The following is a 12,650-nucleotide window of genomic DNA, read 5'->3' as shown; positions in this document are numbered from 1 at the left end:
AAAAGAGAAAAGATTTTTCATTCTTGACCTCCCATCTACGCTCCCTAAAAATCCCGTATAGGTGGGGTTTCCCAACCTTGATCATTGCGGTCCAGAATGGAAGAAAATTTGAGTGTCTCTTTCCACCAGACACTGAACAGTTCTGTCAACAGCTGGGATTACCTCCCCCAGATTTGGCTGATTCCTCCATTCAACCATCAGCACCAGCTAAACAAGAACCCCCCAAACCTCAGAGACGTCCTTGGCAGGACTCTACAATGAAGCAGAATAAAAGAAGACAACTTATCCCTGTCAATACAGCCGATGATCCACCTTGAGAAAGGACACATAAATATATAATCTGATTGTTAATAACTTTACTCTATTAACTTGATATTCCTTTCTCCCAGGTTTTACAGAGACTTTGGCTAGAGACTTTTTGGACTATTTGTTTCAAGATTTTGCTGTTATGAGAAATAACTGCTCTTATTATAGTTTTCTAGGTTGCTGGGACCCAGCTAGAACTGTTATGGTTACAGATCTGTTGAATGTTTTCTTATCTGTTTCACTTCACCTTTTGTGAAATGGCAAATTCCATAGCATGTCTTTTGTTATTTGTTATATGCTGATCATTGCAAAGTTACACCAGTTTATTTTGTGTATGTTTGAAGTGTTTACTCCAAACAATCCCATTATCAAAACAAAGATAATACCTCCTTTTTTATGTGTCTATACACCATATACCCGTGGCGTATGCCCCCTAATGTGATAACTGAAGATACACCCTATAACTTTTTCAATGTGGTCCAGATATTCTCACGATCCCGCACGTGACTAATATACTGTATACCGTGACCTTCCTAACAACCCTCCCCCTTATATCATGCTTTCTAGTTAAGATCAAACCTGATGAAAAACAGGGCAGCACAACTCCATACTGTAGATATAGTTACATTTACCGGTACGAACCTATATGGACCTTTATTTAGACCCTACATAAGTCAATCTGAGAAATGCTGTAGTCATAATACTCTCACTTTCACTCAGCCAGCATCGACACACGTAACGCTTAATATAATAGTACATTTACCTCATAGTCATGTTGCCGTACCGTACTTCAAGGTCTCCAATTGCTCAAATGCCTGCCCGGGGTTAAAACAAAATTCAGATTCTGTGTCCTTATGTTATTGTTGTATTTTAGCTATAAGACACTACTACCTCGGTTAGATGTCATAATTGAGATGTGGCCGTATTGTTAAAGGTTCACAAATATCATAGAACTGTTTAACCCTCTTGCTGTTCCAATCTCACTTCATGTAGATTCCATGTCCAACTGGCCTAACAGCCTCTTTTTTACTTTTTTACACCAGAGCCTACACTTAAACTTTCTATACCAGATTAAACCAAATCTGGTCTACTCTTTAACCTTCTTTCTGAAATCTCAATCCTCCTATCTACACAACCCCTTCTCAACTTCCCCACACTTACTACTGGTTTTTCTTGTTGTCATTTCATAATATATAGTACTGACAATGAAGCCACAGAATTTTGATGGGTCATTCACTATTGCCACTCAAAATGTAAAAGGTTTCCTTTCGGCAGAAAAGAGGTCAATCGCCCTATATGACTTTCATAAAAAGAGTCTGGATATTGTGATGATCCAGGAAACTCACTTTAAAAAAAACTCATGAACCAAAGCTCCCTACTAGATACTACAACCAATGTTACCTTAGCTCGGGCCCGACCAGACATAACGGTGTGTGCACCCTCTTTAAGCGTAACGCCCCATTTGACTTACTGCAAAAATACTGCGACACCGAGGGTAGGATTTTGATCTTGGTGGGTCTTTACTACGGTAAACCCATTACTCTAGCAAATATTTATGCCCCAAATAAACCAACCCCTAGTTTCTTCCGCAAAGTCACTAACAAGCTCCTTGACATAGCCAAAGGCCCTATCCTTTTAGGAGGAGACTTTAATTTCCCATCAAATCCTTCCCTGGATACATCGACAGGCCGATCCTATCTGAGACTTTCTCAGATCAATAACAACAACACTCTACTACAATCACTCACATTATTTGACACATGGAGAATGGTGCATACAACTACCAAAGATTACACTTTCTTTTCCCATCCTCAACGCTCATACACACGCCTTGACTACATATTCTGTGATCAGGCCTTCCTTACAAATCTAATAGACTCCAAGATTTCACACACCTCCTGGTCCGACCATAGTCTAGTTAGATCTAGGTTTAGATGGACATCCAAACCCAATCACAGACTGAACTGGAGACTAAACGAATATATCCTCACAGATACCAATATCATTGACCAATTAATAAAACACACAGATGAATTCTTTGAGTTCAATATTTCTTCTGACACTACCGCTGCCAATAATTGGGAATCCTATAAGTGTTTTATTAGGGGGATCATTATACAGCTAACTGCAAAACTCAAAAAAAAGAGATCTACCCAGTTTGACTCTCTAACCCGCACTCTCCTAGCTAAAGAAAACTCTCATAAACAAGAACCTCAATCCTTGCAAAAACTAAATGAAGTTAAGGAAGCAAGAGACACTCTTAATAAATTTCTGATTGAAAACGCTCATATGCGTGCCATGACCTCTAAGGCGAAATTTTTTGCAGAGTCTAATAAAGCGGGGCGAATGCTGGCGAGATACCTAAAAAAACAGAGACTCAATTCATATATTCAATCCATCAAAAACTACTCAGGTACAATTAGCTCAAAAAATGAAGACATATCAGAAAGCTTTGTCTCATACTACACTTCCCTATATAATATTAAAAACAAAATGAACGAAATGGAGAGGAGAGATAAGATGAAGTCATTCCTTGACTCAATTGCTGTCCCCACGATCCAACAAGAGGACCTAGATATACTAGATGCACCCATCTTGTTACAGGAAGTAACACGCACAATCAAATCTCTCCCATGTAGTAAATCCCCTGGTCCGGATGGCCTTTCGTCCAAATTTTATCAACTTTTAACTAGTAAAGTCAGCCCTCATTTACTCGAACTCTTTCAGTCTATAGACCAAGGTCTTTCTTTCACCCAGCCTCTATTAGAAGCCATGATTACAGTAATCCCTAAACCTGATAAACCTAAGGACAACGTAGGCAGTTATAGACCAATCTCCTTAATAAACGTTGACATCAAGATCTATGCTAAGATCCTAGCAAACCGCCTTAATCCTATCCATCCGAAAGTCATCCATCCAGACCAGGTTGGATTCATCAGGGGCTGTGAGGCAAAAGATAATACCACCAGACTACTTCATGCTCTCTTTGCTTCTCACAACTCTAACAGCTCCCTTGTTCTCCTCTCCACGGATGCCGAGAAGGCCTTTGACAGGGTCGACTGGCATTTTATGTGGTCGGCCCTGTCAAGGTTTGGTTTCCCAGACAAATTTATAGCTAGTGTGCAAGCACTATATAATAACCCCCGTGCTAGGATAAAAGTTAATGATACAATTTCCCAAACTTTCCCAATATCTAATGGCACCCGACAGGGGTGCCCATTATCTCCTCTGCTGTTTGCCATTACTGTGGAAATACTTGCAATTCAAATTAGAAACAACCCTAATATCACTGGCATCCAGTTTGGCAATATCCGTCAGACCTGTCTTCTTTTTGCAGATGATATTATCTTTACATTACAGGCACCTAAAACCTCTCTCCCTGCCCTCATACAAGTCTTGGAGTTATATAAACAGTTCTCTAATTACTCTATAAACATGGAGAAATCAAGCATCATTCCCATTCACATAAATCCCACAGAAATAGACTTCCTCCATTACGATACCCCTTTTGCTGTCACAAGCTCTCTAAGATACTTGGGACTTACTATTCCTACTAACCCTCAGGATTTGTTCCACGAAAACTTTCTAAAGCTTCAAACCGTAATTTTCCCATTACTAAATACGTGGCACAAACAGGGCCACCTATCCTGGACAGGCCGAATAAATGCCATAAAAATGATGATTATCCCTAAGTATCTATATTTATTTCAGGCTCTACCTATCTCAATACCAAAACCATTTTTATGCACCCAACAAAAAAACAAGAGTGTCTCGCCTAACATTATACTTGAGAAAAGATGAAGGAGGTCTCAATATCCCAAATTTGTCATTATATTATAGGGCGGCACACCTCGCTTGAATATTGGCGTGGAATCATAATTCTTCATTTAAAATCTGGGTACAAATCGAGGCAGCCCTTCTCCAAGAAACCTCGATGCGAGACCTCTGTTGGCTTCCCAAACCCCACAGACCCCCCATGATCAAACTTAACGAAAGTATTAACACTACTCTTGCTATTTGGGACTCCCTTATCCAGCATCCCAATACCCTTTCTACCCCGATCTCACCCATGACCCCAATGTTGGGTAATACACTCTTTTTTCGACGACACCAATTTAAATTTGAGACTGAAACCACGAGCCACAAAAATCTGCCTATATTTCTACTTACTGACTCTTCTATGGTTAAAGACAGAATCTCTTTAAGAGACTCCTTTTCACAGCTGGTTTTCTTATCTCCAAATCCGACAGGCTATCCTTGACTGTCCTCAAAGAACTGACTGCCTTCGTACACTTAAACCTTTTGAAAAACTATGCCTTAATCTTGACATACATAAATCCCACTTATCCATCACACACAAACTTCTTAGGATCCCACCTGCAACCAGATTACCCTCCTTCACTAATAAATGGGAGACAGAACTCCAGCGCAGACTTCCAAAAGAGGATTGGTCAAGATGTTTTCATATGACACATTCCGCTTCAACATCCTTAGTATTGACTGAACTCAATTATAAAAACATCTCCCGATGGTATCTTACCCCCCAGAGATTGTCTGAAATATTTCCAGGGGCCAATCGGTTCTGTTGGCGACAGTGTGGGGAGGTTGGCACTTTAGCCCATGTCTGGTGGTCCTGTGATAAATTGTCGAACTTTTGGGCCCAAATAGAACAATGTATTAACACTACCCTGAGTACTCAAATTTCTATTACTGCCCCAATGATTTTATTAAACTCAGTCCCAGATATACAATGCGCCTATCGCACTAAATTGCTGCAGTTGATGCTTACATGTGCCAAACGACTCATACCTCGGTTGTGGAAACAACAACACCCCCCCACCTTTCATCAATGGGAAATGGAGCTTACTTATATACTATCCCTTGAGAAGAGACACTACTGTTTTATAGGGAAACAGGATTTCATACTTGACGTTATATTTCTTTGGGAACAAAGAACTCCATAATATGTAACAGAGGTTGCTACTGTACCATATCACTGACCATTTACATCTACACATAAGTCAGTACACTATCTTCTAGCCAAGTTGGACATACATAGTGCGAGGGAAGATTTTTTCTCTCTTTTCTCTGCTTCTCCCTTCCATTCTCTTCTTTTCCCCCTCTGCTTCTTTTTTCTCTCTCCTTCCCTTAAAACAGGTCCCTTATCACCATCTCCACTTCCTCCATTAACTCAAATGCTGAATACTCTTAGGTTTATACAGAATATATAATATGTTGATATTTACCATATTTTGCACCGTATAATAACTGTTTGAGTTATGTATTTTTTTTTCCTGAAAATTATTAATAAAAACTATTTGAAACAAAAAAAAAAACTAAAAAAAAAAAACTGAGATTTCTTGACTAAATATGTTTTGGTTGAAATGTAACTCAATTTGCTTAAATCTTTATCATTGTGTTTTATAATCGGGTAATGGCTGTATATATGACAGAACATATATTTTGTTTTAGTGTGATGTGTAAAAACCTCAATAAAAATCTTTGATTACAAACAAAAAATGTTTTTCCCTAGATTTGTTTTTATCGTGGTAGATCACATCTGAAGAAGAAAAGAAGAGGACTGTCGGATTCATTTTTTTTCATTATTTATTTTTTAATGTTGTTTTTTTTTCCTGGATTTTTTTTTCTTATGGTGGATTACATCTGATGAAGAATAGAAGAGAAGACCTAGGATGGCTAGAAAAAATATTTGTTGTTTACTGATGTTAGGTTATTGTTTATGTATTATTTGATTTTTATTGTTTAATGTTAGATTTAAAGGGACACTGAACCCATTTTTTTTTCGTGATTCAGATAGAGCATGCAATTTTAAACAACTTTCTAATTTACTCCTATTATCAATTTTTCTTCGTTCTCTTGATTTCTTTATTTGAAAAAGAAGGCATTTAAGCTATTTTTTTGGTTTAGAACCATGAAAAGCGCTTGTTTATTGGTAGGTGAATTTACCCACCAATCAGCAAGAACAACACAGTGTGTTCACCAAAAATGGGCTGGCATCTAAACTTACATTCTAGCATTTCAAATAAAGATACCAAGAGAATTAAAAAAATCTGATAATAGGACTAAATTAGAAAGTTGCTTAAAATTGCATGCTCTATCTGAATCGTGATAGAAAAATTTTTGGGTTCAGTGTCCCTTTAATATATTGTTTTCTTTGTTGTTGTTTACTATTGTTGGGTTTTGGTTAATGTATTGTCAGTTATTCCAGATGAACAAATACGGATTGTATGACATCCGTAACCATTGAGGATGTAGACATTTTAAAAAGCAGCAGATATACAGCTGGTACTTCCTAACTTGCAGATGCAGGCTTGCATAAGTGAGCCTGCTTCAAAACTTATGCAGCTTCATAAATGGGGCCATGGTTCCATGTACTAAGCAGCAAAAGCTGCTCCGGAGCCCTTGCATGAAAGGTTCGCATATTAAAGCCTGATTCCTGCAATGTAAGAAACAGCAATCATTAGACCGCTGCTTCTTACACCCTATGCCACCTGAGGTGGTGAGGCAAAGTCACAGAGAGTTCACTTGATTTCAGTGATTGACAATCCCTTTTCTCATGTGATTGGTTGCACGAAAGAAGGATGGGCATTACATACTCACTTGAGCATCTAATGATACATACGGCAGTGGATCCTGTTTGTCCACTGCCCATATGTAGCAAAGGTGTGTGGACAACTTCTTGAGTTGGGAAGCTTATCCGCTCACCCCATGTTTAGTTTTATATATGGTTTTCTGTTTGTTAAAAATGTACCTGATTGAACACATATTTTCACTTAGCGTGAAAACATTGTGTTTGATTTTAAAAAATATCTTTCTTATTATTATTTTATAACTTTACATTATATTTTGTAAAATGTTTATGCTTTATTTAAACTCACACAAAGACTTGTTTTGCATAAGGAAATATTTCTGCAAAAAAACTTTGTTATCTTTGTTTAAAAATAATTCTGAAAACACAGGTCTCCATTACATATGCAGCGTCGCCCGCAAAAGCCAGCAACGCCGGTTTTTGCGCTGTTTTGGTATCACATATATGGAGTAGCATACAAGTTACGCCCGTATATTTCACCCGTCGCTCGCAATTTTTACTCCCATATGCTAACATGGGACCGCGTCATAAATCGGTATCCAATATCCAGCGCAAGGCCTTATGTGGCGAAAATGGAGAAATCTTACTCCATTTTTACCTCGCCATAAAAGGCAGCCATAGCAGGCCTTGCGCTGAGTATGAGAGCACCATAACTCCGGAAAATGCCTGGAGAAATAAACACCTAACGCATGCGCAATGTCTATCTACCTGTCAACCGCAATCCCCCACCGCAATAACTAATAAAGTCTATTAACCCCTAAACCGCCATAGCCCACACCGCAATAAACCTATTCTAGTATTAACCCATAAACCGCCATAGCCCACACCGCAATAAACCTATTCTAGTATTAACCCCTAAACCGCCATAGCCCGCACCGCAATAAACCTATTCTAGTATTAACCACTAAACTGCCATAGCCCACACCACAATAAACCTATTCTAGTATTAACCCCTAAACCGCCATAGCCCACATCGCAATAAACCTATTCTAGTATTAACCCCTAAACCGCCATAGACCACACAGCAATAAACCTATTCTAGTATTAATCCCTAAACCGCCATAGCCCACATAGCCTATTAAATGTATTAACCCCTAATCTGCTACTGCCAACATTGCCACCACTATAATAAAGTTATTAACCCCTAAACCTAAGTCTAACCCTAACCCTAACACCCCCCCTAACTTAAATATTATTTATTTAAATAAATTTAAATAATATAACTATTATTAACTAAATTATTCTTATTTAAAACTAAATACTTACCTATAAAATAAACCCTACGATAGCTACAATATAATTAATAATTACATTGTAGCTATTTTAGGATTTATTTTTATTTTACAGGCAACTTTGTATTTATTTTAACTAGGTACAATAGCTATTAAATAGTTAATAACTATTTAATAGCTACCTAGTTAAAATAACTACAAATTTACCTGTAAAATAAATCCTAACCTAAGTTACAATTACACCTAAAACTACACTATCGTTAAATAAATTAAATTAATTAACTACAATTACCTAAAATTAAATACAATAAAATAAACTATAGTACAAAAAAAACAAACACTAAATTACAGAAAATAAAAAAAATTACAAGAAGTTTAAACTAATTACACCTAATCTAAGCCCCCTAATAAATAGAATAAAAAGCCCCCCAAAATAATAAAATTCCCTACCCTATACTAAATTACAAATAGCCCTTAAAAGGGCTTTTTGCGGGGCATTGCCCCAAAGTAATCAGCTCTTTTACCTGTAAAAAAGAAATACAACCCCCCCAACATTAAAACCCACCACCCACACACCCAACCTTACTCTAAAACCCACCCAATCCGCCCTTAAAAAACCTAACACTAACCCCTTGAAGACCACCCTACCTTGAGCCGTCTTCACCCAGCCGGGCAGAAGTCTTCATCCGATCCGGGCAGAAGAGGTCCTCCAGCCGGGCAGAAGTCTTCATCCAAGCAGCATCTTCTATCTTCTTCCATCCATCTTGAAGACATCCGACACGGAGCATCCTTCCTGGCCGATGACTAACGGATGAATGAAGGTTCCTTTAAATGACGTGATCCAAGATGGCGTCCTTTCAATTCCGATTGGCTGATAGAATTCTTTCAGCCAATCGGAATTAAGGTAGGAAAAATCCTATTGGCTGATGCAATCAGCCAATCGGATTTTTCCTACCTTAATTCCTACCTTAATTCCGTCGGATGTCTTCAAGATGGAGCCGCTCCTCGTTGGATGGAAGAAGATAGAAGATGCCGCTTGGATGAAGACTTCTGCCCGGCTGGAGGACCTCTTCTGCCCAGATCGGATGAAGACTTCTGCTAAGCTGGAGGACTTCTTCTGCCCGGATCGGATGAAGACTTCTGCCCGGCTTAGTGAAGATGGCTCAAGGTATGGTGGTCTTCAAGGGGTTAGTGTTAGGTTTTTTTAAGGGGGGATTAAGTGGGTTTAAGAGTAAGGTTGGGTGTGTGGGTGGTGGGTTTTAATGTTGGGGGGTTGTATTTCTTTTTACAGGTAAAAGAGCTGATTACTTTGGGCCAATTCCCTGCAAAAAGCCCTTTTAAGGGCTATTTGTAATTTAATATAGGGTAGGGAATTTTATTATTTTGGGGGGCTTTTTTATTTTATTAAGGGGCTTAGATTAGGTGTAATTAGTTTAAACTTCTTGTAATTTTTTTTATTTTCTTTAATTTAGTGTTTGTTTTTTGTACTATAGTTTATTTTATTTAATTGTATTTAATTTTAGGTAATTGTAGTTAATTAATTTAATTTATTTAATGATAGTTTAGTGTTAGGTGTAATTGTAACTTAGGTTATGATTTACTTTACAGGTAAATTTGTAGTTATTTTAACTAGGTAGCTATTAAATAGTTATTAACTATTTATTAGCTATTGTACCTAGTTAAAATAAACACAAATTTGCCTGTAAAATAAAAATAAATTTTAAAATAGCTACAATGTAATTATTAATTATATTGTAGCTATCTTTGGGTTTATTTTATAGGTAAGTATTTAGTTTTAAATAGGAATGATTTAGTTAATAATAGTAATATTATTTAGATTTATTTAAATAATAGTTAAGCTAGGGGGTTGTTAGGGTTAGGGTTAGACTTAGGTTTAGGGGTTAATAAATTTATTATAGTGGCAGCGACATTGGCGGCGGCAGATCAGGGGTTAATACATTTAATAGGCTATGTGGGCTATGGCGGTTTAGGGTTTAATACTTGAATAGGTTAATTGCGTTGTGGGCTATGGCGGTTTAGGGGTTAATAATTTAGTTATTACTTGCGGTGTGGGTTTGATGACGGATATAGGGGTTAATAGTTTAAATAGGCATATTGCATTGTGGGGGTTGTCGGTCTAGGGTTTAATACATTTAATATTAGTAATGAGAGGGGGGATTGCGGATATTGGGGTTTTACATGTCGGGCTTATTTTTGGGAGGCAGGTTAGACTTTTACGGGAGATTTGTTATTTTCTTTAATTTTCTTAGGCGCCGGCAGTTTCTAAAGTGCCGTAAATCACTAGCGACTCCAGAAATTTGTATTTACGCTTATTTCTGGACATCGTTAGTTTATCCGACTTACGCCACTTAGGAAATGCCACAGGAAATATATGTAATACCCCGATTTGTAAGGTAAAATTACGGGGGGCGCAGGTTTCAACGCTTGCGCTGAAACTTGCGCCGTATATTTGATTGCGCCCACAAATTTTGGCAGTCTTAGCACCTTCATTTTAGTTCCTGTAAAGCACTTTTGTTACAATATATTACAGGGACAGTAAACACCTTGTAATTACGAGATTTTTGCAATTTTGCAATAAATTAAAAAGAGACGTGCCTTGATTTAGTTTTGAATGCACATTCGTAATGAAAATATGGATATTTGTTTCCTTTTAGTGAAACAAATATCCAAATAATTGCACAAACTAATTTAAAGAAAAAAAAAATATACTAATTAATTAGTATAAATATATTTCCTTTAAATTAGCTGAAAAAGGTAAAATACTTACCTATAGTGCACTGGGGAGCCACACTAGCCCTGACCCTTCTTCACAGAGCCCAGGGCCACGCTAATAGGAGGCTTAGTGCATCAGATCCTGGAGCCTGCACTAAAGGAGAAGGTCCAGAGGAGGTATGTACCTTAAGATTAAAATAGCATTCCTATAAGTATAATCAATTAATAAAACATTAAGCCAGTACACATGAAAATAATAGTAAAAAAAAAGTTTTAAACTGCTGTATATATCAAATAATTGTCAGTAGTCCACAAAACCAACAAAAACCCAAGTATAATACAAACATCAATCCAGTACACATAAGAATGATATTCAAAAACAAGTTGTAAACTACTTTCTTTATTAAATAATTGTTAGTAGACCACATAACCAACAAGAACACAAGTATAATACAAACATTAATCCAGGTACACATAAGAATGTTATTCAAAAACAAGTTGTAAACTACTGTCTTTATTAAATAATTGTTAGTAGACCACATAACCAACAAGAACACAAGTATAATACAAACATCAATCCAGTACACATAAGAATGTTATTCAAAAACAAGTTGTAAACTACTGTCTTTATTAAATAATTGTTAGTAGACCACATAACCAACAAGAACACAAGTATAATACAAACATCAATCCAGTACACATAAGAATGTTATTCAAAAACAAGTTGTAAACTACTGTCTTTATTAAATAATTGTTAGTAGACCACATAACCAACAAGAACACAAGTATAATACAAACATCAATCCAGTACACATAAGAATGATATTCAAAAACAAGTTGTAAACTACTGTCTTTATTAAATAATTGTTAGTAGACCACATAACCAACAAAAACACAAGTATAATACAAACATTAATCCAGTACACATAAGAATGTTATTCAAAAACAAGTTGTAAACTACTGTCTTTATTAAATAATTGTTAGTAGACCACATAACCATCAAGGAGTTAAGTATAATGTCAAAAAATTATTCCAAACTTAATTGGTTTTATACGCAGTGTAAACATACTAGCCATCAAGGAACATTATGCAGATCATGTGCATGTATTCAACAGCATGACACGGTATAAAGAGCGTGGTTAGCAGGAAGGCCAGGTAGTAACTTAACAGGCAGGATATGGTGCAGAGGCTACTGGCAGGTAGCTGTAAGAACCTCCAGGCATCTTAAAGATGTTTGCATTTTCTTTTTAGTAGAGTGATCAGTTTTCCTTTATCCTTTTGATGCTGGCTAACCAATATACTTCCAGAAAGTTAAACTAAAGAGTAACTTATAACAAGACACATTCATTTTTGGAATTAACAAATGTTTGCTATTTTTTGCATTAATGAGATATGTGGCCTCTTTATATGAATGAATGAACGAACAAATGAATACAGTAACAATAATTTATTGATTAGTTTATACTATTCAGTAATGATCCAACAAGGTTCTTGTCAGTTGATTTATTTCTGTGCCCTGTGTAAGCTCCACTTTTGTTCTTAGACTCTTTTGACCATTTTAGGGGAAAGCTGAAAAATGTAAGAAAAGTCCCTGCCTGTCATTTTGTTTTCACTTAATGTTTGGTTAGCATGCTGCTTGCTTGTGTTGCTAGTGATATTATGCACAATTAATTTGACATAGAGAGCAAAGTAACATAGAGAAAGAAGAAAAAATAGCAGGAATGAGAAGGAATAAAAGGGAGATTTAAAAAATAATATTTATTTGTGCT

This window comes from Bombina bombina, chromosome 5 (assembly GCF_027579735.1).
Source record: "Bombina bombina isolate aBomBom1 chromosome 5, aBomBom1.pri, whole genome shotgun sequence".
In the NCBI taxonomy this organism is placed as follows: Eukaryota; Metazoa; Chordata; class Amphibia; order Anura; family Bombinatoridae; genus Bombina; species Bombina bombina.
This window is presented reverse-complemented; position numbering follows the sequence as displayed.